This window comes from Podarcis muralis, chromosome 9, assembly GCF_964188315.1.
Source record: "Podarcis muralis chromosome 9, rPodMur119.hap1.1, whole genome shotgun sequence".
Lineage (NCBI taxonomy): Eukaryota > Metazoa > Chordata > Lepidosauria > Squamata > Lacertidae > Podarcis > Podarcis muralis.
This window is the reverse complement of record NC_135663.1, coordinates 67,747,335-67,774,703: the sequence shown is the minus strand read 5'-3', so window position 1 is coordinate 67,774,703 and position 27,369 is coordinate 67,747,335. Positions and strand designations below refer to the sequence as shown.

Here is a 27,369-nt window from a genome sequence, read left to right as displayed (position 1 = left end):
CACCCGCATCCCTAGTGTGGTGCATTTGCCCAGTCGCTGTGTCTGCTGGAGGTCTAGAGATGTGGCTGGTTCAAGCATTTCCTTGAAACTGTGGCTGCTGAATCTGTGGACATGGGCAGGAGTATGCATGCCAGTCCTGCCACAGTATCTCTCTGCCCATTGCCCTGCCCATTCCGTCCTCAGCCTTCTGCATGTTGAGCAGTGAAGCTCTCTGGGAAGTTGTGCATGCTTGAATTTGAGCCCTCTGTGTAATTGTGAAACTGAAAAAGAGTGTTTGCATCCCTGATGGGCTGAGGAGAGGCTGGTTGCGCTGTCCTAGCCATGCTAGGAGAACTGTCTTGCCAAATGAAGGTGGTGGCTTGCGTTTTTTTGGTGAGCTGGCCAGTGAATTACTAAAATGGCTCTGGGTCTGTGTGGATAGCACACCACCATGACTCTACATCCTCTCTAGACCAAGGTGAAATTTTCAGCCCTACCAAGTTAGAATGTTACCAGTTGCCACTGACCGCAATTTTTCTTATTCTAATTTTGAATCTGTGGTTGTAATTTAAATAACTGCCTATTAACTAGAAATCATCAAATGTGTCTTCAAAGCGGCTGAATTTGGAATTACAATTTTTGTTTGATTGCTTTATAGCTTATACAAATATCAATACCGAACTGGGCACATTTATAGTTAGTTAAGGCACTGATGATAGTAGTAGTATACAGGATTTTCTGGGCTAGTACACTGTATGTGCATCAGGCCCTCTGACCCACTTACAAAAGAGGATATATTTGCATATAATTTGCATATGCTTGTGTCATACACAAATATGTGTCCTCTTTTGCAGGTGAGGTTGAGGAACCAAATATAAATCAATTGCTCACGTGTAATAAAATGTCTGGCATAAAGAATGGGAATCGGAAAAGCTTTACTCACAATGGCTTTTCCAGACTCGAAAGGCTTGACCTGTTGAAGGTCTGCCTGCCACGCAGCTGTTAAATGCACGAAACCCCCCGCAAATGCCAACTCCAAATCAAATATTAGAAAATGAGACAGAACAAAAAAATCCCACTAAAGGGGATGAGAAAACATCAGCTCTCAAGGAGCCCGGGAATTCCTCTTAACTGGTGTCCAAACAACTTACGCATCAGTCAGAGCTCTGACTTTACTCATTGTCAAAAGATACAGAAAGGCCAGAGCAGCCAGGCTGGCTCATTCACAGAAATCACTTAGAAATTTGCCTGTACAAATTTTCTTCCTAGGAGGGCAAGATAATCACTTTCTTTTAAAATGGAAGCTCAGAGTTTGGGGGCTCTGTTGAGGCCTCTACATCAGTACTCCTTGTGGTCGCATGTCAGTGGCATGTTATAATACATATATGCTATTAATTATTTCTCTTGTTTTAGGGAAAGTCAATTTAAGCATTTCAATTAGGACTTTAGAAAACTCTCAGTCCCTCCTTGATTCTGAATTGCCTGATCTCCTTTGCAAGGTGGCACTGGTGTGTCAGCAATCTGTTGTTCTTTTCTTTCTGATTTGTTGTCTCGGTTCAGACCATTGCAGAGGCATAGTTTGCTACGGTGTACAGTTCACATACTTCTGTTACTTATGTGCCTGCGCATTTATGCTTTGATTGAATCAAGGCAGAAAAAAAGTACCCTGCTGAGAGTATGCGATCACATCAGGGTTCCTTTTTGCATAGTATATAATCAGCGCACACAGGCAGTGGTGCACATCAGTAACCTGTAAGAGAGAGAGAGAGAGAAAATGACAGCTGAATTGAAAACTGTGGCAAAGTAAGCATGCACCAATTCAGATATTAGTTTAAATGAAAAACCAGTAGACATGCGATTGCCTTTGGTAGCATTGCATGTGCTAAGTTTTTGCAGTTTCTCACCGAAGTCCACATGGCACCATGCAATCGAAGTTCTTTTGTGGTAAAGATTGGTTATTTATCTATATAGAGAAAGTAAACACACATGCTAATCCCTTTTTCTTGGCAGCAACAATACTGCTCAGCAGAAATGAGACCTTTCAACAAGTAGCTATTTTGCAAGCTGACAACATGATAGAACAGCTAGAACAGAACTTTATCCCCAGCTTTTAAAAGACAATTAATGTTTTTTAAAAGAAGGAAAGAAAGGGAAACCAGCACTGAAGTCCCATTAAAGCTTTAGTTAAAACGGCAAAGCCAGAAAATTCAAAAGATCAAGTTTGTAATTCTGTCTTTAATTCCTCTTCTTGCAATTATACACTTCATCTCAGGAGTCCTTAGAGCAGTAGGTGATCTTGCCTAACCTGTAATTTCCATTTACCTTTGCACAATGGGTAGGAGAAGGACAGACTTGATTCTGAAATTCCTTACTGTTGTAGGCTTCAAGCAGCCAACTTCTGCTATTAAAATGCACTTCAAACAACTATGATCCTGTGCTTTTGGAAACAATCTAACATGCCCAGGTACTGGTTATTATTTGCTTGAAGCTATTAGCAAGGTGGATGGACTCATTAAGCTTTGCTTTTCAGCTCTGATGGGAAGCACTTTTTCATTTTAATAACATGTTACAAAATTAAAAATAAAATATATTGTTAAAGTACCATGGAATTCAACTGCTACTTAATTGCCCCCGTTACCAAAATCTGCATGGTGCATGCATTGAAATAGCGAACGTGTGGCTTTTAGTACATTTCACTTTCCTTGAAAATACATAGCTTTTCCTTTCTCCAACCTCCTACAAAGTGTTAGAGCAGGGTTTGCCAAAGTAATGCCCTTCAGATGTTGTTGATCTACAAACCCTATCATCCTATGATGGCTGGGAGTCTGATGGAAGTTGGATTCCAACAGCTTATGAAGTGCACCCTCACATTAAACTCTAGGGAGTCTTGGGTTCAAAATGGAGCTCAGCCATTAAACCACTAATTGCACCATCATATGCATGCTTACTTAAAAGTAAGCCTCATGTGTTCAGGTCCTGCCCTTGAATCTGGAGGCACTTGGATGAAAAAGTGGTATCAAAATAAGAGATGAAGATGAAATCTCTGAAGGAATCAAGGTATAGAAGAAAAGGCGGCTACGAGAAAATTGTGTTCTGAACTGTTACTTTCCTCTGAGTGGTTATGTAGAGTATTTTCATCCTAGATTTCCAGAGATAGTGTAGCATTTGTGACTAAGAAACTAACCTTTGAACCAAGAGGTCTATAGTTCAAACACTATCTCTGCCATGAACACACTAGAAAAGACACCAGAGTCTTGTGGCACCCTTCAAAGACCAACAACTCTTATAATGACAAATGCTGTGAAAGATTAGAGCTTCCATGAATGTTTATTCCATAATAAAATTTCTAAATCTTTATTCTCTGACTTGATACTAGTGAGAGAATATTGTATCTGCCTTGCAGATACAGTAAGACAAGTGTTTGTTGTTGTTGTTGTTTAGTTGTTTAGTCGTGTCCAACTCTTCGTGGCCCCATGGACCAGAGCACGCCAGGCACTCCTGTCTTCCACTGCCTCCTGCAGTTTGGTCAAACTCATGCTGGTAGCTTCGTGAACACTGTCCAACCATCTCGTCCTCTGTCGTCCCCTTCTCCTTGTGCCCTCCATCTTTCCCAACATCAGGGTCTTTTCCAGGGAGTCTTCTCTTCTCATGAGGTGGCCCAAGTATTGGAGCCTCAGCTTTAGGATCTGTCCTTCCAGTGAGCACTCAGGGCTGATTTCCTTCAGAATGGATAGGTTTGATCTTCTTGCAGTCCATGGGACTCTCAAGAGTCTCCTCCAGCACCATAATTCAAAAGCATCAATTCTTCGGTGATCAGCCTACTTTATGGCTCTCACTTCCATACATCACTTCTGGGAAAACCATAGCTTTAACTATACGGACCATTGACGGCAAGAAGAAGAAGAAGAAGAAGAAGAAGAAGAAGAAGAAGAAGAAGAGAGTTTGGATTTGATATCCTGCTTTGAGACTACCCGAAGGAGTCTCAAAGCGGCTAACATTCTCCTTTCCCTTCCTCCCCCACAACAAACACTCTGTGAGGTGAATGGGGCTGAGAGACTTCAAAGAAGTGTGACTAGCCCAAGGTCACCCAGCAGCTGCATGTGGAGGAGCAGGGAAGCGAACCCGGTTCACCAGATTACGAGACTACCGCTCTTAACCACTACACTGGCTCTATGATGGCAAAATTATGTCTCTGCTTTTTAATATGCTGTCTAGGTTTGTCATTGCTTTTCTCCCAAGAAGTAGGTGTCTTTTAATTTCGTGACTGCTGTCACCATCTGCAGTGATCATGGAACCCAAGAAAGTAAAATCTCTCACTGCCTCCATTTCTTCCCCTTCTACCTTAATACCTATTATGAGATTATATATATATAACGGTGGCACTGTGGTCTAAACGCAGTGGAACTGTGGTCTAAACCACTGAGCCTCTTGGGCTTGCCGATCCAAAGGTTGGCTGTTCAAATCCATGTGACGGGATGAGTTCCCATTGCTCTGTCCCAGTTTCTGCCAACCTAGCAGTTCAAAAGCATACCAGTGCAAGTAGATAAATAGGTACTGCTGTGGTAGGAAGGTAAACGGTGTTTCTGTGCGCTCTGGCTTCTGTTACGGTGTCCTGTTGCACCAGAAGCAGTTTAGTCATGCTGGCCACATGACCCGGAAGGGGATGCTATTCTATTCTGCATCAACAGAAGTCTAGTGTCCAGGTCAAGGGAAATAATAGTACCTTGGACTATTTTGCCTTGGTCAGACCACACGGGAATACTGTTTGTAGTTCTGGGCAGCACAGTTTGAGAAGGATATTGACAAACTGGAATATGTCCAGAGGAGGGCAGCCAAGATGTTCAAGGGTCTGCAAACCAAGCCTTAGGAGGAATGGTTGAGGGAGTTGGGTACGTTTAGCCTGGGAAAGAGGACACTGAGATAGCCATCTTCAAATATCTAAAGGACCCGAATCAATGGCTTCAAGTTATAAGAAAGGAGATTCCGACTGAACATCGGAAAGAACTTTCTGACAGTGTTAGATAGTCAAACAGACTCCCTTGGGAAGTTGTGGACTTTCTTGGAGATTTTTAAGCAGAGAGGTTGGCTGGCCATCTATCATGTGTGCATTAGTTGAGATTCCTGCATGGCAGGGGTTGGGCTAGTAGACCCTCAAGGTTCCTTCAAACCCTACAATTCTATGATTCTACAATTCTGTTTGTTTGTTTTTGTTTTTAATGTACTGTATTTTTTGCTCTATAGGATGCACTTTTTCCTCTCCAAAAATGATGGGGAAATGTGTGTGCGTCCTATGGAGCGAATGCAGGCTTTCACTGAAGCCTGGAGAGCGAGAGGGGTCGGTGCGCACCGACCCCTCTCGCTCTCCAGGCTTCAGGAAGCTATCCGCAAGCCTTGGGAGCCCCGTGGGAACTCCCGCTGGGCTCCCAAGGCTTGCAGATAGCAGCCTGCTTCCTGAAGACCGGGGAGCACTTCGCAGCGCACCCAGGGCTTCGGGCAGATATCTGCAAGCCTGGGGAGCCTGATGGGAGTTCCCGCCGGGCTCCCAAGGCTTGCGGATAGCAGCCTGTTCTGGGGCTGGGGTCGGGGGAAGCTCGGGCTCCCCCCGCCCCAGCCCCACACCTGGGGAGGGGGGAATATCTTTTTTTTTCTTTATCCCCCCCCAAACAAAAACTAGGTGCGCCCTATGGGCCGGTGCGCCCTATAGAGCGAAAAATATGGTAAATTATAGTCAATAGAACTGTTTGGTACGTTTTACAGATTGTGAAAATGTGAAGCCAGGATTTGATCCAAGCTTGTGCTTGAAATTTTGGGCCTGTCATTAATTGCCTTCCTGAGCCAAAGCTGTGTTTTGCCTTCAAGACAGCAAGCATTTTAAAAAGTTCATACCACACTTCTGCAGAGTGAGGCAGAAGGTGTTAAAGAAATATTGTTCTACCAAGGAGATGCATTTTCCCCTCAAATGCCAGGCAAACTGCCGTCCAGCATGCTGAGTAACTGCCTGCAAATAATTAGGCCGGGGTGTTGGGAAAATAATATCTAAAATCTCAAGTAGACTCTGGTGTTTATAAATCAATACCAGCTGTTCCTGTTTATGTAATAGCTTGTAACAAAACAAGAGGAATTAAAAAGATGATTTGATAATGCATGCACCCAAGTTTTAGTCAGCTGCAGATACAAAGCAGACAATGTACTGGAGCTAAAAAGAAAAATGTGTGGCCTGTCCAACAGACTGGTCTGTAGCTGTGTTAATTTTGATTATAATACCTAGGGCAGTGATTCTCAAACTTATTTTTCTGGGCCACCCTTTCAGAATAAAAATTTGCTTGCGCCACACCATTTAAAAAAAATTTTGAATAACAAATGCATTGGAAATCAAAATGAATCAACTCCTAGCAGTGCTTGATTTATAACATAAAACACTCTACTTTATAATATGATCATGGGACAGCCAGTATACAGTGGTGCCCCGCAAGACGAATGCCTCGCAAGACGGAAAACCTGCAAGACGAAAGGGTTTTCCGTTGCAGAGGCGCTTTGCAAGACGAATTTCCCTATGGGCTTGTTTCGCAAGACAAAAACGTCTTGCGAGTCTCGCCATCCCCCCCCGCTTCCCCCCCCCTTTTTCAAAGCCGCTAAGCCGTTAATAGCCTTTTAACAGCTTAGCCGCTAAGCCTTTAATAGCCGCTAAGCCGCTAAATCGCTAATAGCGCTAATCCTCTTAGCCGCTAATGGGGTTGCTTCGCAAGACGAAAAAACCGGTAGACGAAGAGAATCACGGAATGGATTCTTTTCGTCTTGCGAGGCACCACTGTATAACAATCCAGTTTACGTAAGAACATGAATCATTCCTAAAATATAATTATAAATGAGCCTACTCCAGCAATCTGTCTGAACGGGGATTTTGGATCGCAGCTAGGATTGTCCTCGGTCTCACCTGATGCTCCTGCTCTCATTTGGAAATGTTATCTTATCTACCTGTGTTCTGCAAATAAAAAAAAAATTAATAATTTGATACTATACTGCACTATGTTGAAATGTTGAAATGCTTCTTTGATGGTCCCTGAATCTTCCCACCATACTTGCCATCCACTCTGGCCACAGCCTTTGAGAACCACTAGCCTAGGGTGGTGCAATCAAACAACAATGCCAATGAGAATTCCAAGTTGTCAGAATTCAGAATGCAAGCAGTTCAGCAACATCACGTGAGCAAATGGTATAAGAGCAGAAGCTGCACCGAGGGATCAGCAACCTTTTCCAGCCGTGGGCCAGTCCACTGTCCCTCAGACCATGTGGGCGGCCGGACTATATTTTGGAAAGAAAAAAAAAAAAAGAACGAATTCCTATGCCCCACAAATAACCCAGAGATGCATTTTAAATAAAAGCACACATTCTACTCATGTAAAAACACGCTGATTCCTGGACCGTCCGCGGGCTGGATTGAGAAGGCGATTGGGCCGCATCCGGCCCCCGGGCTTTAGGTTACCTACCCCTGTGCAAGACCCAGCACATCTCCAGTTCACATCATCCATCTTTCAGTGACTGGATTTAGACTCTGCCTCCTGCGGCTTCTGCCAAACATAGTGCTCTGCTTTCCTTTGGACCACATCAGTGAGGTTGCCATCCGGGCACAGTGGCGTAGCGTGGGGGGTGCAGGGGGGGCCGGCCGCACCGGGCGCAACATCTGGGGGGCGTGCTCGCCGCCTCCGGAGTCGCCGAAGAGCCTCGGGCGCAGGCTGTAGCAGAGCCCCATGTCTCGCGGAACCCACGAGCTGGCAGCGGCTCTCAGCGCTCGCCGCGGTCCCCGCGCGTCAGGGCCGCGGAGGGCGCGCCAGGCAGCCCCTCCTCACAGCCCCGCCGCCGCCGCTGCTGCTGCAGCTGCTGGGCCATGTTGCATTTTCCTCGCCTCTCTGCCCTCCTCCTCCGGGCAAGCGGCGTCGTTTGGGCGGCAGCGCCAGCGGCAACTCGCCTCAGATCACCTGACACGGACCCGCCGCCGCCGCTGTGGCTACCTTACCATAAATACCCCAGCCCAGGCGGCAGCAAGAAGAAGCTGGCAGCGGCGGCAGGTTAGGGGTTAGGGGGCGCAAATTACTTGCCTTGCCCTGGGTTAGGGGGCGCAAATTACTTGCCTTGCCCCAGGTGCTGACAACCCACGCTACGCCACTGTCCGGGCAGCCCCTCCACACACACTGCCCAGGCTTGCACCCTGGGAGGCCACTTTGGTTCTGCTAACGCAGAAATTTCACTTCATCCCTGGAGGCGCACTCCATTGTCTCTTGAGACAGACAGATGCCAAGAGCAGTGGCTTGGAAAAGGATTTTGAGCACCAAGATTCCTGAGGATTGCCATTTCCTGTGGCTGCTGGGCTTTTTCCTAGGAGGAAGAAACCCTGGGTAAACTAAAGGTGACACACCTCAACTTTGCTGCTGCTACTTGGATAGTTTCAGCAAGGGGGCCAGATGCATAGCTGTCAACTCCCCCCCCCCCTTTTTTAAGGGAAATTCCCTTATTCCGAATAGGATTCCTTGCAAGAAAAGGGGAAAGTTGACAGCTATGGAGATGTTCTGGAGACGGCTGGTTGCAGAGAAAGGGTTGAGGGTATTGAGCTTTTTCACTTGCGCAGGCATAGGCAAACTCCGGCCCTCCAGATGTTTGGGACTACAACTCCCATCATCCGTAGCTAACAGGACCAGTGGTCAGGGATGATGGGAACTGTAGTCCCAAACATCTGGAGGGCCAGAGTTTGCTTATGCCTGCACTTGCGCTAGAGAAGATGACCCGGCGTTTAGATAACGCAATAAGAAAGATTCAAAACACTGTTTTATCAATTACTGCTAATTGTGCATTATGTAAAGGGATTTAGTAAACAAGCAGAATGTATTTGATATTTGACACCATTTGACACTTTGTAAAGATTACCAACCTACTTGGCGGATAGGGAGAATAAAGGATTCCTAATGATTTGCTAGGGACGCGGGTGGCGCTGTGGGTTAAACCACAGAGCTTATGACTTGCCGATCAGAAGGTCGGCGGTTCGAATCCCCGTGACGGGGTGAGCTCCCGTTGCTCGGTCTCTGCTCCTGCCAACCTAGCAGTTTGAAAGCACGTCAAAGTGCAAGTAGATAAATAGGTACTGCTCCGGCGTCTGTGGGTCGGATTGAGAAGGCAATTGGGCCGGATCCGGCCCCCGGGCCTTAGGTTGCCTACCCATGGACTACGATTCTGTGATTCTATGATTCTATCATCATCATCATCATCATCAACAACAACAACATCAACATCATCATGGCAAGTATAGGGAGTGGATTTGTGGAGACCTTGCTTTGATCCTTTGATTAAACTAATGTACATTAGTGGATCTTGATTCAAAGAACAACGGCAATGCTTTGCAGTTCTGTTGTTTGGTTTCCTGTTTCCTAATACTTAACATCCTTCAGCGGTGGGGTTTTTTAAAAAAAAAAAATGTAAAAGGGAAAGCCTTACCAAAGAGGAATGGCCAAACACATTTCATCAAATGTAAAGAAATCTCACGTGAGTTGAGCTTTCCTGCTGATTTTAACACATCTAGGCACACCTTGAGGCAGTAGGAGACTACAGCTGTGGTGAACTGACATTTAAAATTTCATGTGATGTTTATGAACCTGGGGTGAAGTTCCAATAGAGCCTGAGACATAATGTAAAGAATTACTATTTTAAAAATAACCTGCTAAAATCTGAACTCTTGTGATCCTACATCTTAATTATGTAAGTATTTGGTAGCAAAAATGTCCTTTGCATGTTCAGACCCAGAAACCTCTCCCCTAAATAAATTCACACTTGACTCAAATTTTGGTTTTGGTTTTTGGCAGAATTTAGGAATTTACAGCAAGTGACTGGTTGCATAGGCTCTGGTTCGACTAGCTCCCTGCCATGCAGGTAGCGCTGACCCAGGGTTCCAGCATAGGTCAGCCTAGGGTGAACACCTGGATAAGCGGAAAGCTGGGAACAGGCTAACTCCGCCACCCAAATGTCCCCCTGGACTCAGGCACGGGCACAACCCCCTCACAGGGGTTGACCAAACCATCGAGTCCCTGGATTCCTTTAACAGAATACCCTTCACATAGGGATGGTGAGAGCGTTCTCCCATCCCTATCACCTGAACCAGAGCCTATCTGCAACCTTACAAGTTGTGACGATTTGCTACGCGGCAGGCGAAACCGAAATGGCAACAGCCAGTCAGCCAAGTGGGGAAAATTCCTGCCCAACGACAGACGACACATAACAGCATAGCAAGGTCAAGCGCAAAGCCCTAAAAGTAGGGAGAGGTGGGCGGGTGTTCCGAATGCATGCGCTGAAAGAGGAAGCTCTGGGTCACGAGCATGGGCATAAATAGGTCCCTCGGACCGTTTGGACTGCGTCCCATTGGCCAGATTACGCCCAGCTACGAGGGACTTACCAATTGGGTGTTGTGGCTTACCAGTTGTACCCACCCACAACACAGGGTGTCGGTTTTCCAGGTCTCACCGCAATACGTGCCCTCTTTAAGGGAGGACCCGATTTCTGAGTGAATTTGCCAGCAAATGATTTACATTTGGCCTAGTATCATTTGTTAAAATGCCCTAGACGTTTTTCATGGTTTCTCACACTGGAACAGCGAGTAACTGAGCTTTTTTGGTAAGTAGTTGCTTGGGCTGCCGCTGTGTGAGTGGAAAGAGCTGAAGGATTTTGTGCATTTCAGTGATGGTGATAACTGCTAAAGTGGACACTTGTTACAAGAAAGCTGTGTTTGGCTAGAATTTTAAGTTATTCATTAAATCATAGTTTTCTCTAATTGCTTCAGTGGCAGCCAAACTCTACCCGATGGAATGTGAGAGCAAACAGATTTGTGTCACACTCCATCTTGGTGTTTGTTTTCTTAAATGGGTCTGCCCTCCAGGGACTCTCATAGAAATTTCAGGAGTTTGCAGTGGGTTATAGTATTTAACAATTGGCTTCTGTGAATGGGGGGCTCTCCGATGCCTTTGACTTTACTGTTATGACCCCATGTTGTGAAACTCAGAAGATAATGAGCTGAGGCCCCACTTAGTGAGGGCCAGGGAGACTGTGGCCCGCCATCTCTCCTGGCTTCAGACTACGTGTGATTATTCCCTAGGATCGACTATATTTTTGGTTAATTAACCTGTTTTTATTTTCATGGTGAGTGACTTTTGTTACACACATGGCCAAGCTGGAACTTCATGGATTTTGGAAAGCATTTTGGCACTTCCTTTTTCAAGATTTTCAACAACCCTTGTGTCGTCTTTCGTTCTAACCTTGCTAGTTCACGGTGCTGTCACCTAGTAACACCTGAGGGAAACCGCAGAATCCTACAGTACGCTGTACTCTGCCCATATGACTGTACCAGTAGACAAAATCCTGCAGCCCGCACGTTCTATGTAAATCGAGCACGTTGAATCATTTGCCTTACTTTGCATAATTCATTCTGGTTTTCCTTATCAAGCAGAGTGTAACAAAAGCTCCACGGTAGCTAGTCATAATCTTACTTAGCCACCTTTCTGGCTTTTGAGATTTCAACCGGCATAGCCATGCTGGTTAACTCCTTCTTGAGCATATTTCCACAGCTATAAGGACCAGAAACTAAGGATTATTATTTTTTGAACACAATGTAATCTGAGAATTGACATAGGAAACTGCCTTATACCAAGTCGGGGTATTTGTCCACTTTGGGTTTCAGACAGGAGACTCTCCTTGTCCTACCTAGGGTAGCTCTACCACTCAGTTTTGGCTCATTGCAGGATGCAACTATACTCTGAATTCTACACCTGTCAGGGACTGGGCAGAGGAGGAATGGTGGAGACCGCCTCCCCACCCTGACCCTTCCAAAGAGGAGGAAGAGGAAGACAGTATAGATTTACAACAGGGGTTTGCGGGAGGTCGCAACTCAGAGGCAGATGAGGGGGAAAGTTGGAAGATCATGGGAGAGCCAGAGCAACAGCCGGCTGACACTTTGTCATTAGAAAGCATTCCAGACCCTTCATCTCCCAGGACCCGGCGAGTCTTAAAAGTAGGAGAGCAAAGAGCTCAAAGACAGAGGGCACGTAGCAGCACCCATAGAGGAGGTGATGAGAATGAGGCATGAAGAAATGGGGTGGCGGGTGCAGATTCACTTGGTACAACGCCATTATCCAAGAGGCTGGGTTCTATAGCCTCTCTCTGTAAAGATTGAAATAAAAAAGGACTGTAAGAAACTTTTCCTTGTCTTTATACTTTCCTGGGCAACCAACCAGGAGCTGCTGACAGCATCTTGACAACACCCAAAACTATACCCTTCTTTTGTTATCGTGTATGAAGCTGCCTTTAAGGGACGCAGGTGGCGCTGTGGGATAAACCACAGAGCCTAGGGCTTGCCGATCAGAAGGTCAGCGGTTCGAATCCCCGTGATGGGGTGAGCTCCCGTTGCTCGGTCCCTGCTCCTGCCAACCTAGCAGTTCGAAAGCACGTCAAAGTGCAAGTAGATAAATAGGTACCACTCCGGCGGGAAGGTAAACGGCATTTCTGTGCGCTGCTCTGGTTCGCCATAAGCGGCTTAGTCATGCTGGCCACATGACCCGGAAGCTGTACGCCGGCTCCCTCGGCCAGTAAAGCGAGATGAGCGCGCAACCCCAGAGTCGGCCACGACTGGACCTAATGGTCAGGGGTCCCTTTATGAAGCTGCCTTTAGTTGCCAACCAATAATAGGAAAGCGATTTTGGAGGCTACAGCTTTTTAGGGAAAGGATGTGTGGTCCGCATCTGTTATTAAGCCTCACATCACAGCAATTTCATATTTCTTCCTTGAAACATGTTGAATCCTAAGATTTTGTTGTCTAGTGTGAGCTGACTTCATGGAGTATCTAGGCTATAAATGGGGCTGTGAGTTTTCCTGCAGAAATTGAGGCAAGATGGAAAATCAGATTAGACCCAGCTTAGTTGTCCCACTGTGTGTCATGGGAAGTTGTGAAATGCCATCTCTTATCATTGTGTTAATTTGTCAGTTAAAGTGGCAGGTTTTTTATGTTCACAACTGTTTGTTAATGCTTCTCAGCATGCAAGTGTTCAGAACAGCATGCTAAACTCAGTGGATAACACTGGCTTATCGATACACAAAGCAGAGTCACACCTGTGCAAATTGAACTCTAAATTACTACTTCACCACAAATACTGGGTTGTGCTTCCCCCATTTGATCTGTGCAGTGGGGGGGGGGGGGGGAATCACATTATGGAAAGGGAGAAGTTCTTGCTAGGAGTTTTTTTAATGGGCTAGACTTGAAAGTTATGACTTGTGCTGGGAGGTTCTTTTGAAATAATTTACTTATGAAAGTGTAATGGTGAAATGAGCTTCAGGTATTTTTCAAATTTTTGTGTGTGACAAAATTAACATTTGTGTGAATTAACATTTGAGTGCTTTGAGATATTTCCAAGCAAATAATCTAACCATGCAACAGTATTCCCTGACACCAGGACAGCACTAAATGTTTGCAGCGTTCGATTTTTTGCTACACACACACACACACACTCTCAGGGAAGAGAGAGAATTGTAAACGGAACTTGATTCTTTCCTCCCTCTCTTTTTCTTTTTTTGCAGAGTGGCTGCAATTCATAGCATTTTCTTCAAAACCTTTTTTTTTTTTTTTTTGCTGTGATCTTTAGCAATGACTTCCTCAAATAGCAACTCATGTGAATAGACACTATGGCACCTACAGAACTGCAGGCTGTCTATGGAAAATCTCTGTGCCATATTCCATGGGTACCCCCACTGCTTCCACTCATGTAGACAACTTTTGCAACTGACAGCTCTAGGTTTAATCAGAGGGAATGATTAAGGAAAGTTCTTGTTGAAGTCACCTTGTCGTCTCCACCTTGTCTGTTCAGTTCTCTTTTCTAGTTCCGCTGGAAAGGAAGAAAATGCCAAACATTGTGCTTCTGCTTTGATGCCATGGGCCTACACATTCTCTTCTGTCAAATGAACATTGCATATAATTTGGCTTTTAGTGCCAGTTGAGAAGAACACAAGCCCAAAGCTGCTTTTTTCCCATTCATCATAACTCCCAAGCCTCTAGTCCTACATCCTTCTGATATTTTGCAGGTTATTTTTCTGGTTGCACCTCTGTGATATGTGCCATTTTCATAATAAAACTGCCGCTTGTAAAATTGATGGAGGGGGAGCAAATCCATTTTTAATGATCCCCTCTCTATGTTTTTACCTGTTCCTATTTTATCTGGGACGCGGGTGGCGCTGTGGGTAAAACCTCAGCGCCTAGGACTTGCCGATCGTATGGTCGGCGGTTCGAATCCCCGCAGCGGGGTGAGCTCTCGTCGTTCGGTCCCAGCTCCTGCCCACCTAGCAGTTCGAAAGCACTCTTAAGTGCAAGTAGATAAATAGGGACCACTTTATAGCGGGAAGGCAAACGGAATTTCCGTGTGCTGCGCTGGTGCTGGCTCGCTAGAGCAGCTTCGTCACGCTGGCCACGTGACCCGGAAGTGTCTTCGGACGGCGCCGGCTCACGGCCTCTTAAGCGAGGTGAGTACACAACTCCAGAGTCGGACATGACTGGCCCGTACGGGCAGGGGTACCTTTACCTTTTATTTTATCTGTAAGCTGCATTGAGTCCCTGTCAGGGAAATTAAGGTAAAGGTAAAGGGACCCCTGAATGTTAGGTCCAGTCGTGGACGACTCTGGGGTTGCGGCTCTCATCTTGCTTGACTGGCCGATGAGCCAGCGTACAGCTTCCGGGTCATGTGGCCAGCATGACTAAGCCGCTTCTGGTGAACCAGAGCAGCGCACGGAAACGCCATTTACCTTCCCTACCTATTTATCTACTTTGACGTGCATTTGAACTGCTAGGTTGGCAGAAGCAGGGACCAAGCAACAGGAGCTTACCCCGTCACGGGGATTCGAACCGCCAACCTTCTGTTCAGCAAGCCCTAGGCTCTGTGGTTTAACCCACAGCGCCACCTGTGTCGGGGAAATTGGCAGGATATAAATAAGTAAATAATAAATAAAATCATGCCCTCCCACCAACCTGGCACAAAAGCCCCTGGACCTGTTTGTCTGTAATTTGGCATACAATATTCACTTAGGAGGGGTTAATATGCCTGCAAATTTCATGCATTTCCGTCAGATGGGAGAAAAATATGGCCATTTTTATTTTCCCAAAGTGACTAGGATAAGCATGAAGCTTTTTCTGAATCTGGATTTAGACTCTGAGCCAAGTTGGACAGCCTCCAAAGCATTTCAGGCAAAATCTTACTCTATTCCAAAGTACCAAAGTAAGACTGCAGTGCTATGCCCACTTACCTGGGAGTAAACCCCAATGAGACTTACTTCTGGGTAGGCATCTATGGGATTTCATTGTAAATGTTGTAAAAGATAAACTAATAGCTTTATAAACCTGGTGACTTCACTATATGCTGTCTTGTAATCTTGGAGATGTCATTTTTTATTATTGTTTCCCCCAGTTCCTTTCTAGTCCTGTTCTATTCTATTCTACACATATGTGATTTAAAAACAATAACATCACCTTCAGTCCACTGGGGGAAAGGCACACCAAATCAAAAATAGCTTGGTCTGTGACATATGCTTTCATTTAGCAACTCAGGTTATTGTTGGTTCCGAGTAGCAGATAATTCATTCTCCTCTTGCCCGTCTGCGGCCCTGAATTGTAAGGAGTCAAAGCATATTGGAAACCAACCTTTCTTCAGTGTTGCCCATCATATGTCTATCTAGATCTATGGCTTCGTAATAAATAAAGGCAGAACTCTGTGGTATAAGAGAGGTTGCATTGCTGCCAAGAATAGTGGGCTTCTGTGGAGCTGTCCCTCTCCTTTGTAGTCCTACTCATATCATGTTCTGACTCAGTTTCTCACAAATCAAAACAGATAAAACCTAATTCTCAGCATAATGACATGTTGCAAGCTTAACAGGTGCCATTTGCATAGCTGTCAAGTGTCCCTTATTTGAAGGGACAGTCCCTTATTCCAGCGCCATGTCCCGCTGCTGTCCCTTATTGATGGATGTCTCTTAAATGTCCCTTAAATTTCAAAGGAAGCAGCTCCTCTCCCTGCCTCCCTGCCAGCCAGGGAGGCTCCATCTGTGTTGCTTGGCTGTGTTGCTCACCCAATAAGAAGTCTAAGAACGAGTGGGGGGGTGGAGCTTGCATGCCTTGTGTGTGGCTAGTTAATGCAAGCTGAGGGGTTTTTTGAATGCTGGACGCCATTTTGTTACACGTGCTGCTGCAAACTTTGCAGTGCAAAGCCAGGCCGGGGAGCCATCTTAAGTTGAGGCTGCATAGGCCTTGTGGTGCATGTGATTCAGATTCTATTCAGTTGAACCTCTGGTTACAAAGTTGGTTGGACAGTGTTCTCGAAGCTACCAGCATGAGTTTGACCAGACTGCAGGAGGACAGGAAGACTGGAGTGCCTGGAACAGATGAGGCTGCAGGTCCCTTACTTTGGCTGCTGGTCCCTTATTTTCAAGGCTGCTGGTCCCTTATTTTCAAATCTGTAAGTTGACAGCTATGCATTTGGGGTAGGTAGGTAGAGTAATAACCCTTTTTGTTCTTACAATAGACAGTTTCACCTTAGTGGATCTAGCAAAACAACAGGGCTACATCATGTGTAGGCAAACTAAGGCCCAGGGGCCGGATCCAGCCCAATCGCCTTCTCAATCCGGCCTGTGGACGGTCCGGGAATCAGCATGTTTTTGCATGATTAGAATGTGTCCTTTTATTTAAAATGCATCTCTGGGTTATTTGTGTGGCATAGGAATTCGTTCATTATTTTCTTCAAAATATAGTCCGCCCCTCCCCCCCCAAGGCCTGAGGGACAGTGGACTGGCTCCCTGCTGAAAAAGTTTGCTGACCCCTGCGCTACATCCTCCCTGAGGTTGCATTTTAGATTTTGTCATTTGCCATTTGGAAGATTTCCTGTTTGAAAGAGACTTAGCAAACATAAGTGGGAATAAACCAAGAAAAGGCTATTTTGTGCATTTTTGATACTTCCTGATGGCATGTTCACCATGCCAGTTTATCAGTCGCAGAAAAGTATTACTGTCTCTGAATGTGCAGAGTGTCCGTTCCGGAAATATGTTCCATTTTTTCCATTGCATTATAGAGTACTGCTGCAGTAGTTTCCTTTGCCAGAATATGGTGATGCAACAAGCCAGATTGCATGTAATAAGATTATTTACTCGCTGAAAGGGTAGCTTATTTCAAGCACTTGATTATTTCTCTCAGTGGTATTCTTTTTAAAAATAAAAAAGTTCACACAATACTGGAGGTTAAGTCTTTAATGGGTTGATTTGTCTAAATGTCAGTGTAATCATACTGACATTTCCTGAAACATCAATCCGCCTTGGAATTGCCTTGCTAGATCTGCCTTTTGGGGGCAAACACATAAATAGGGCATGAAGAGACAGCCATTCTCTGTTTTCATACAGGTATTCATACGTACAGTTATTCTGAACATGGAAGTTCAGTTTTGTTACCACAGTGAATAGCTATTCGTAAACCTAATCCCTCAAAAGGAATCAATTCCTCTTTTTAAAAATCATGTAGATTAGGCACTATTGCATCTTGCGAGAATTAATTTAAGTATTCATTGTTGAAGAAGTACTTCGTTTTTTCTGCTGGTACCTATTGTAAATCCATTTCACCAGGTGATCCCAAGCTGTCGTTTTAGTTTATTAGTGAGCATGCACACTAATGCACAGAGAATTACAGGCGATATCTCAGAGTGCTTTGAGAGATTTCATATAGTGCCGATTCAGGATTTTGTTTTTCTTTTTTTAAATGAAACCTGGAACCATCTTTCTTGCAGAAAGCTCAGATGGATTCCAAGTTGGAACCTAAACAAAAATGTAAGTTAATTAATAAGGCACTTACAAAACTGGTGTTGTGCTCTGAGTATCAAGTAGATTTTCTGGCAAGAAACTGGATGAGTATCGTTAAATAGAAAACACATTGCCCCTCACGCCAAGCCTTCAGATCTTGCTGCCTGTTTAAACAGACATTGTTCCAGAGATGGCATCTAGCCATTCTCCAAAACGATATGAAGCAAGCACTGGCGCTCAAGCCAAGTCATATCAAGAGATATGTGGAACAATGATCAGCAGGAATATAATCCAGGCTGCTGCTTCAGATTTTGGGATAGGCCCCAAAGATTTCAGTTCATGTGTGATAAGGGATAAGTTTCAAAGGCTTGCAGTTGGATGTACTCAAGACTGAATTGTGTGTCAAGGACACCCAAGACACCCCTGAATAAAAACACGGTTCGCACATCATTTTTGTTTTGGTTTTTGGCATAATTTTGGCCACAACTTTATTGAATTACAGTATGTGAGTGGTTGCTTAGGCATTGGTTAGCAAAAATCTGTTCCTACTTAGAGGTAGGAACAGAACTGACAACCACACCTGTGTGGAAGTCAGTAAGGGTAAGCAATTTTGGGGAGAAAATAGAGCTGGGTGTCAGGCTCACACCTCTCCCCAAATGCTCCCTGGGGCTCTTGCGTGGCCCTAGCCCTTTGTCAGTGATACGGACAAAAGCATGGTGAGCCCCTGGATTCCTTTAACGGAATACCCTTGCAGCAGCAGCATTGGAGGGGCAGGCACAGCCAACCCTTACCCCTCCACCAACCAAAAAATTAAACAATGCCTAACCGCAACCTAACAGGTTGTGACGATTTGCTACGCAGTAGGCAAACCCAAATGGCCCCAGCCAATCAGCCAAATGGTAAAATTCCTACCAGGACCCTGCCCCAAAGCAGACGACCCCATGACAGGCATAGCAAGGTCAGCACCAACAAACCCTAAGATCATGGCCACTGGTCCCATCACCTCCTGGCAAATAGAAGGGGAAGAAATGGAGGCAGTGAGAGATTTTACTTTCTTGGGCTCCGTGATCACTGCAGATGGTGACAGCAGTCACAAAATTAAGCCCTGAAATCAGCCCTGAGTGCTCACTGGAAGGACAGATTGTGAAGCTGAGGCTCCAATACTTTGGTCACCTCATGAGAAGAGAAGACTCTCTGGAAAAGACTCTGATGTTGGGAAAGATGGAGGGCACAAGAAGAAGGGGACGACAGAGGACGAGATGGTTGGACAGTGTTCTCGAAGCTACCAGCATGAGTTTGACCAAACTGCGGGAGGCAGTGGAAGACAGGTGTGCCTGGTGTGCTCTGGTCCAGGGGGTCACGAAGAGTCGGCCACGACTAAACGACTAAACAACAACAACAACAATGCACAGGTAATCTGATGTACGCAGCAAAAAGAGGAAGCTCAACGCTGCACACAGGGACTTATATAGCACCCCCATCAATCAAATAAGATTGCAACCATCAATTTCCCCCAGCAACATTGGGGGTGCCCAATCAAATTTGTGGCCATGCAAACTAACCCGCCCAGCAACAGGGGATGTCATGGTTGCTCCCACCGCAACACGTGCTCTCCATGAAGGAGAACCCGCTTTGCAAAACCAAAACCAAACTAAAGCAAAAAACATTAAGAGCATTTGTTGTAGTTGCTTTTTAAAAATATATATACACTATAACTATGAACCATAGCTCTTGACACAAGTCAGTCATTTACCCTTTTTAAAAGTAATGTTACTGAGACCTTTGGCATGCATATTTCACCACAAAATTATCTCCTCTTACACATCGGGCTCTGAAATAAAGTTTACATATGTATAAGGTAAAAGTACCCCTGCCCGTACGGGCCAGTCTTGACAGACTCTAGGGTTGTGCGCCCATCTCACTCAAGAGGCCGGGGGCCAGCGCTGTCCAGAGACACTTGCGGGTCACGTGGCCAGCGTGACATCGCTGCTCTGGCAAGCCAGAGCCGCACACGGAAACGCCGTTTACCTTCCCGCTAGTAAGCGGTCCCTATTTATCTACTTGCACCCGGGAGTGCTTTCGAACTGCTAGGTTGGCAGGCGTACATATGTATACCTCCCCCCAAAAATAGAGACATCACCTTGCCAACAAAGGTCTGTATAGTAAAAGCTATGGTTTTCCCAGTAGTGATGTATGGAAGTGAGTGCTGGACCATAAAGAAGGCTGATCGCCGAAGAATGGATGCTTTTGAATTCTGGTGCTGGAGGAGACTCTTGAGAGTCCCATGGACTGCAAAAAGATCAAACCTCTCCATTCTTAGGGAAATCAGCCCTGAGTGCTCACTGGAAGGACAGATCCTGAAGCTGAGGCTCCAAGACTTTGGCCACCTCATGAGAAGAGAAGACTCCCTGGAAAAGACCCTGATGTTGGGAAAGATTGAGGGCACAAGGAGAAGGGGATGACACAGGATGAGATGGTGGGACAGTGTTCTCAGAGCTACCAGCATGAGTTTGACCAAACTGCGGGAGGCAGTGGAAGACAGAAGTGCCTGGCGTGCTCTGGTCCATGGGGCATTTGACATTGTTTCCAGGACGCATTTGACATTGTTTCCCCATGTCATTTTCGTGATGAAAATTGCCATTCTCTCCCCAGGATTATTATTATTTATTTGTAGGGCAAATCATACAGATACAGTGGTACCTTGGTTCTCGAAAAGAATGCGTTCCGGGAGTCCGTTCGACTCCCAGAACCATTCGAAAACCAAAGCGCAGCTTCCGATTGGCTGCAGGACCAATCGGAAGCCGTGCTGGATGTTTGCCTTCCGAAAATAATTAGAAAACCAGAACACTCACTTCCGGGTTTCGATCGTTTGGGAGCCGATTTGTTTGGGGCCAAGGCATTTGGCTTCTAAGGTACGACTGTACCATCAACATTGTTGCCCTTCACGTAGTGCATCAGTAGCAGTCTACTCTGGAAATCACCAAACATGACCTTCATGGTCTTAAAGACCTTTTTCCTTGGCCTCATCCAGCAAGGGGAAACAGCCTTCTGCATGTAGATGCACACTGGAAACATACCTGACTGTATTGTAACCAGACCCCAAAGAGCTGACTGACTGTGTCTTTTGAGGTACAGTGGTGCCTCTGGTTGCGAATGGGATCCGTTCCGGAGGCCCGTTCGCAACATGAAAAGAGCGCAACCCGCAGCGGTGTGTCTACGCATGCATGGGTTGCGACTCACCGCTTCTGCGCATGCGCGTGGTGTCATTTTGCATTTCTGCGCATGCGCGAGCAGCGAAACCTGGGAGTAACCCTTTCTGGTACTTCTGGGTCGCTGCGGGACATAACCTGAAAGAACGTAACATGAAACGGACGTAACATGAGGTATGACTGTAAATTTAAAGACCACAGTTGTTACCCATGACTTGCAATGAGAGCATGATTGCAGTAAAGAGATCTGAAACTGCAAAAGAAAAAAAATATGGGGGTAATTTAACAGTTTTAACAGTCAAACTTTATATCAGCAGTGCAGAGTAAGTCTGCATCATCCAGCATTTAGACGTTTGCGAAATACGGTAACAATGAAATCCAGCATTTCTCTAAAAATCCTCTAAATAATTTTTATTTGAAGAAAATTCATGACAGAAAAGAAAAGGAAAAAATTAACATGGACTAAATGGAGTGCATTTTTTATGGAAGGAAAACCGGCGTGTAGTAGATGTCAAAGATCACTGGTCACTTCTCCTCTTCTGACCCTTCCGTCTAGTTTCTTCTGCTCTTTCCTTCCTTTTGTCCTCTGCTTTAAATGCATTTTTAAAGTACTTTTCAAAGTATTAATTTTTTGGTCCATTATTTCAACGTTTGAGAGCAGGAGTGTGCTATGTGAAAGGAGTGTTGCCATGGTAATATCTCATTATTGCTGCAATGGAAAATAATTACTTTGCCAAAATCCCAGGTAACCTGTCAGTGCCTGAGTTGAGGGTGCCTGGGGGGAAAGCATTGACTCTTTGTTGGAAAAGTGGAATTTTAAAAACCATCTTTCCTCCTCATAATTATACTTCCCCACCCACCCCGGTTTGGTTTCCTACACCATTTGGCTCCGAATGCCATTTGGCATCCTGGCAAAATTCAGAACATATGATTCTAATTGGGAATAGGCCTTCCCTACCGAACTTTTTGCAGTCAACTGCCTTCAGTTTCTCATCATCTTCTTCTTTTTCTTCTTGATTTAAAGCATGCCGAAAACATCTGATTAAAAATCCGGGATGGCTTTCAAATTGCAATAGAAAATGGATGTTTATACTTTTTTCCATGTAGAACTCCATAATTGAATTACTGCACTTTCCAGCCACTAGAATTTTTATATTTACACAGAAATGAAAGCAAGAAATACCTGACTTGACCAGAAGCCATGTGAGTTTGGTTTCCCCTGGGGCAGAAGTTCTCAAACTCTGCTGCCGCACCACAACTTGAAGGCTGCTGTGGGGTTTAGCAGACCACTTACTGATTTTCCCTTTGCATCAGTCAAACCTGCGCCATATTACAGAAATCCTGAGCTGTAAGTCAGGGCCTTTTTAGCCTTTTTGATAAATTTGATCTTTGTCCTAGTGAACTTGATCTTAATTGTGAGAGTGTGTAGGTGTGGAAACAAATCAAATCAAGAGTAGTACCAAATACATATACTTTTGACTCTTCCACAATCACAGTTTGATAACCTCTGCCCAACAGTTCTCATTTTTTATTTTATTTTATAATAAATATTTTTATTGGTTTTGACAAAAACAAATCCAAAATAAGAAAAAGAAAAAGCTTTTACCATATCCATATACGAGATTCTCTGAATCTGGCGACTTCCCCCCTTCCCCTGCATGGGTCCTTAAAATAATTCTTCTGAAACTACATCTCCACATTTTCCATTTCTCTAATTTGTCCATATTTTTCGTTTCTTTACCAGTTATTTTTACAGTCCAGCTAACAACAACTACTTCTTCTTCTTCTTCTTCTTCTTCTTCTTCTTCTTCTTCTTCTTCTTCTTCTTCTTCTTCACAATGGTCTGCTAAGTAAATTAGAATTTCCCCTCATTCTTTTTTAAGTCCTTATCTTCTTGATTCCTGAGTCTCCCAGTCAGTTTTGCTATTTCAGCATAGTCCAGCAATTTGATTTGCCAATCTTCATTGGTCAGAACTGTTGGTTCTTTCCATCTTTGGGCTAGTAACATCCTTGCAGCTGTTGTCGCATACATAAACAGTATTTTCTGGTCTTTTGGGATATCGGAACTTGTAATTCCCAACAGTTCTGAAAGCCCAGTCAAACTGACTGACAGACTCTGAGAATCTTCCAGTTGTCTGCAGGACTCTGACTAGCTGAAAGACCCACACCTAGAGGTGTAAACTCTCTGGAAGTTTTGAAGCCATGGGTTGCGGGGCGAGGATCAAGTTTATATTGCAAACGGAAATTTGTTGCTAATGCAATACTTGCTTATTTTTAGCACCCTTCACTTTATTTTATCATTTCTTTATTTTATTTATTTGTCAAATTTCTATACCGCCCTTTGTCCTAGGATCACAGGATGGTTTAACAATATAAAAACACAAAAATATGACCGATAGCCACATTGTTACTTTAGGAAGACAAAATGTATAAGTTGGTTTGCCCACAAAATTATAATGTTTGGTATATCAATGGTAGCTTTTTATTCAGTCAATAATTACAAATTGATGATGATGATAGATTTATTGCGGCCATTGGCCCATATCGAAAACAATACATCAAAATTTATCCATAAACAATACAATTTAAACAGTTCCAAGTTAAAACACCCATATAAAACCAATTTTACTTCAGTTAAGTAAACACTATACACAATAAGCTCCCTCTATGTAAACCGCAATTCAAATCCATCAGATTTTGGGGGGTAAATTACAAATTGAAAATACCTTTTGAATGCTTTGTTACAAATGGAGCGACGAGCAATTGAACTGCAAGGAACTAGCTTCTCTTTGGTTTTGCCAATTTATGAGGATCCAGCAAAAAACAATAATAAAAAAGAACCCATCAATATTATACTCAAACAAAGAAAACTAATATGCATTTTGAAAATCATTATCTCTCCTTCAGGGTTAAGCAACCACAAAGCACCTAATTTCATTCAAAAGTGCTGGGAAGGACTACATGAAACTTGATCAGCCTCAGAGCATCACTATCAGTTTCTGTTTCTTCAGATTTGCTACCGTATTTACCATGGACTTCTAAAAATTGAAGGTTTACCTGGATTGAAAAAAGCTTCTCTACCTTTTCGCATGTCAGTTCATTTCTTGATTTGAGCATTTCCAAACATAGGCCAGTTTCTTTTATACGCTTCAGAAGATGGAAGAACCTAAAGTAGATGAGAAGCAGAAGGAATCAGAGGCTGTGTTGTGCAAAGAACTTGTCACCATGTTACAATGTGTTTGGCAGAATCCCATACTGCGTTCCTGGTTATGTTCTGTGCTCTGTGATGCTCAAAAGTTTAAAATGGACTTTAGGCATATTTTTCAGCTCCTTCGTGTTACTCTGTACTTCCTTCCACTCCCAGTCTCTTGGGGCCTGTTCAAGAAGAAAGAAACATATCCACCTACAATGGCCACAAGCAAAAAGGCACCGATTCCTTCTCCCTTCTCTTGTGACGATGGTAGTGCCCCCTAAAAATGCATCTTCCTCTTGCATTTGAGGATTGTCATCTTCAGAACTTGCTTATACTCGGCGTACAGGAATTGGAACAATCTGATTCTGCACACCAATGTCCCGAAAAGTCTTCCCAATTTTTGAGAATCGTTTTGGGACACCTTGTCTTATACTCATCTTATTCATCTTTCTCAAAGAAAATATTTCACGATGCACTTTCTCAACCATTTGGGGAGAAATTAAGACTTTGGGTGAGGGACGCGGGTGGCGCTAGAACACACAGAGCCTAGGACTTGCCGATCAGAAGGTCGGCGGTTCGAATCCCCGCGAAGGGGTGAGCTCCCGTTGCTCGGTCCCTGCTCCTGCCAACTTAGCAGTTCAAAAGCGCATCAAAGTGCAAGTAGATAAATAGGTACCGCTCTGGCAGGAAGGTAAACGGCGTTTCCGTGTGCTGCTCTGGTTTGCCAGAAGCGGCTTAGTCATGCTGGCCACATGACCCGGAAGCTGTACGCCGGCTCCCTCGGCCAGGAAAGCGAGATGAGCGCCGCAACCCCAGAGTCGGTCATGACTGGACCTAATGGTCAGGGGTCCCTTTACCTTTAAGACTTCGGGTGGGGGAAAATGAGGGAGGAAAGCTTTCTCGTCCGATTTTTTCTCCCCCAGTCCCAGGCCTTCACACCTGTACCCACAGCATCACACATTCAGAATGAGGTGCAGAGGTAAATTCATTGATGCCATCTAGTCTCTTAGATGCCCAAAGAGGTCTTCCACCAGCGGGAATTGTAGAATAGTCTTAATTGCTGTCAATACTCTAGTTGGATGTTCAACTTTACGGTAAAGTCCTTTTTATGTAAGAACCTCTTCAGTTGTTACAATTTTAATAGTTTAAATATATGAGTGCAGTTTTACTTCTATCATTGTTTAAATCAGGGGTAGTCAACCTTTTTATACCTACCGCCCACTAATGCATCTTTCTTGATGGTAAAATTTCCTTACTGCCCACCAGTGCTCGATGGAAGGACTTGTGCCGTAGAACCCGCTACCAGCCACCTAGAATCCTGAAACACCCACTAGTGGGTGGTAGGGACCAACTTGACAACCTCTGGGTTAAATGTTTTAAAATAATTTTTATGCGAAATGATTTACAGTCATACCTCATGTTACGTCCGCTTCATGTTACGTTCTTTCAGGTTACGTCCCGCGGTGACCCGGAAGTACCGGAAAGGGTTACTTCCGGGTTTTGCTGCTCACGCATGCGCAGACGTGCAAAATGACGTCATGCGCAGAAGCGGCGAATCACAACCCGTGTGTGCACAGACGCGCCGCTGCGAGTTGCGTTCTTTTCATGTTGCGAACGGGCCTCCGGAACGGATCCTGTTCGCAACCAGAGATACCACTGCATAATGAATTGAAAAGGATGTTTAAGATAACCTTTGTTAAGAGACCAGAAGATTTTTGCTAGGCATTTCAGGTCAAGATTTGCCAAAAGATAAGAAGAAACTATTTATGTATGCCACAACAGCAGCTTAGGAGTCTACTAGCCCAAAGATGGAAAATTGATGAAATACTAACAAAGGAGCAATGGCAAGAAAAACTGATGGAATATGCTGAAATGGCAATGGTAACTGAAGAAGTGTGCATGCACACGAAAGCTCATACCAAGAACTAACTTAGTTGGTCTTTAAGGTGCTACTGGAAGGAATTTTTTTTGTTTTTGTTTTGAAAGACTTAAAGATAAGGAAAATAGAGACTTTAAAGAAGACTAGGAACCTTTTATGTTGTATTTACAGAAACAATGTAAGGAAATGGACTCACTAGCAGGGTTTGACTAAAAACACTTACAACCAGCAAAACAATTGTCGAAAATATAAAGATGAGGTTAAAAGGATAAGAATGTAACAATGGTTAATGTAAAGATTATTATACTTAGGGACAGATAACAAGCAGGACAAGTTAATATGTTACAAACCAGAAAGGGAAGTTGGGGGAAGTCGCTGGTGGTGGGGGTGGCGGCTGGGTATTTATTTTGTGATTATACTATAAGATGTAATCTTGTTAAAGATGAAAAGCCCAATAAAAATTATATTAAAAAATAAAATTATTTTTATGTCTTCACTTTTATGTGTAAGCCACCTTGAGTCCCATCATGGAAAAAGGGGTGTAAATATATATAACAACAACATCGTCTGAAGCAGATTTGGTGGGGTGGGCGGTTAGTCCCGTCAGGCAATGTTGGATATCACCAGTGTTTTTTTTCTGGGGGTGGGACGTGGGGGGACTCATCCCCCTAAACATTTTGTGAATTGAAGTTTGGCCTCATTGAGGGGCAGTATTTCAATATGAGCAGGAAAATGAGAGTACCCCTAAGCATTTTTTTAGGGAGAGAAAGCGCTGGATATCACCCATATACTTTGTGGAGAGAGTGTTTTGGTATCTCAAAAGTTCGATTGACAATGCACTGTCCTGGTTTAGAAAGTTTATGCTTCGGAGTTGATCTAGGGTTGCCATATTTCGAAAAGTAAAAACCAGGACACCATGAAATTGTTGAGTTTTTTGTTTGGTTTTGTTTTTTTAAAACAAAACTCTCCCTTTCCCCTCGGACGTCAATTGAAATCCTGGTAATGTCTGGGAAGATCAGGATGTATCACAGCCCTAAGCTGATCAGGAATTATTTCACTGTGGCTGTTTTCTAAGATGGAAGGGAAATTCACAAAGGGAAATAATTGTCTGGAAATAATTTTTTCTGAAGGGTGTGTGTGTGTCATTAATATTCTTTTCTCAAGGGGGCCAATTAGTAGGGAAAATCACTGAATTTGGGATTCTAATCTTGAGATTATCATTGTAATTTTCATTGTTTTTAAGGGGCGGTGGAATGGTTAGG

General features: G+C 44.3%; 1 protein-coding gene across 9 annotated transcripts in view; it reads left to right on the top strand.

Moving 5' to 3' along the window:
* LDB2 (LIM domain binding 2) overlaps positions 1–27,369 on the top strand; it is a 224,900-nt gene that overhangs the window by 65,845 nt on the left and 131,686 nt on the right. The window lies entirely within an intron of this gene.